The sequence below is a fragment of the Otolemur garnettii genome, unplaced genomic scaffold (genome assembly GCF_000181295.1).
Source record: "Otolemur garnettii isolate 467f Iridium unplaced genomic scaffold, OtoGar3 scaffold00061, whole genome shotgun sequence".
Classification (NCBI taxonomy): domain Eukaryota; kingdom Metazoa; phylum Chordata; class Mammalia; order Primates; family Galagidae; genus Otolemur; species Otolemur garnettii.
Window position 1 is genome coordinate 3,603,472 of NW_003852456.1, and position 1,943 is coordinate 3,605,414.

A 1,943-nucleotide genomic window follows, 5' to 3' on the forward strand; every position below is an offset into this window, starting at 1 on the left:
GGCTGCTTTGGTGATAAAATGGCAGAGCTAAATGCAGAGACTGATAGCATATGGCCCAGAGCCTAAAATATTTATTATATGGCCCTTAGGAGGAAAAACTTACTGACCTTTGCTCTGTGTGAATATGGTATATTTCTCCACGAATTTGTGTGCTCACATTTCTTCCAGTGAGGTTTTGTAATTGTCTCTACCCTGTACTGCAAATTTTTATTAATCCTTGAAATATGAGATTTTTTGATACTGCTGTGAATATTATCTTAATTAAATTTCCTCCTTGTTTCTGGTTGTTGTACAGAAATGCAACAGACTTTTATATATCATTCTTCTATTTACCCATCTTGCTAAACTCTCTGAATATTGGTAATATTGGTACAGGGTTTTTATTTCTTTTTTAATATTTATTTATTTAGAGACAGAGTCTCACTTTGTCGCCCTCAGTAGAGCGTCATGGTGTCATAGCTCACCTCAAACTCTTGGGTTTATGTGATTCTTTTGGCTCAGCCTCCCGAGTAGCTGGGACAAAGGCGCCCAGCACAACACCTGGCTATTTTTTGGTTGCAGCTGTCATTGTTGTTTAGCAGGCCCGGGGTGGGCTCGAACCCGCCAGCTGTGGTGTATATGGCTGGCACCCTACTCACTGAGGTTTTTAATGTATGCAATCGTGTCATCTCTGACAAACAACTTCATTTGCTCTTTTTCATCTTTCTGCTCCCACTTTTCCCTTGCTGTACAGTACTGATTAGAACTCCTGATACGATGTCAAACGGAAGAAGGCTGGATGTCTTGTGTCCGATTTTAAAGGAAATGACTCCAAGTCTGTCTCTTTAAGGGTCACATTTGCTATAGGTTACTCTCCACCGAGTTTAGGACACTCCTATCTCTTTTTAACTTACTGAGAACTTTAAACATGAGTAAACATTGATTTTTATTAATATTTTCCTGCATCTATGGAGTTGATCAAATGTTTTTTCTCTTTAATCTGTTAAAGGGATTAATTAATATATTTTTCTAAGATTAAAATATTCTAAGATTCTTTTCTAAGATTAAAACATTCTTATAAGATTCAACATGGTCAAAATGTATTGTCTTTCTAACACAGCATTGGATTCTATTTACTAATATTTTAGTCAGGGTCCCTGTAGCTCAGTGGTTAGAGTGCTGGCCTGTGCTCCAGGGGTGGGCAGGTTCAAAGCCTGGTGTGAAGGCTTTGTGAAGCCCTTCACAAAGGCAGGTGTGAAGCTCAGGCCTGCTTCACAAAAGAAAAAATAAGTCATTGAAATGATATTTTAGTCAGAATTCTTACAACTACATTCATAAATGAAACTGGCCTGTAATTTTCCTTTTTGACAATGTCTTTGCCTAGTTTTGATGTTGGGATTATAGAATGAATTGGGGAGTATTCTCGATTTTCCTAATGTCTGGAGGGGTTTGTATGAAACTGAGATAACGTGTCCTTTGAAAGTTTGGTAGAACTTGCCTACAAACATCTAAACCTTACAGTTTCCTTGTGGCTAGATTTCTAATCACTGCTTCCATTTTTCTACAATTTATAGAATTTTCTACCTTTTTTTTCTTTCCAAACATCAGTTCTAATATGCAGTAGTCTCCTAGAAATATGTCTCAGCTGCAATCTTATATTTTCAATAGTATTCAGTTATCTTTTAAATCCTTTCTTAACTGTAATTCCATCCCTCATTACCTTCTTAATGCTCTTTATTTGTATTTTCTCTGCAATGATTTTGTCAGAGCTTTATTTCTTTTTTTAGTTTTCTTTTCTTTTCTTTCTTTCTTTTTTTTGATACAGAGTCTCACTCTGTCACACTGGGTAGAGTGCTGTGGCATCATAGTTCATTGCAACCTCAAAGAGGTTGCAATGAACTATGCTCAAGAGATCCTCCTGCCTCACCCTCCCAAGTAGCTGGGACTAGAGGCACCTGTCACCA

General features: G+C 37.3%; 1 protein-coding gene across 2 annotated transcripts in view; it reads right to left on the reverse strand.

Moving 5' to 3' along the window:
* Positions 1-1,943, reverse strand: part of WWC2 (WW and C2 domain containing 2) — a 130,484-nt gene that overhangs the window by 11,280 nt on the left and 117,261 nt on the right. The gene's annotated exons all lie outside the window — the stretch shown is intronic.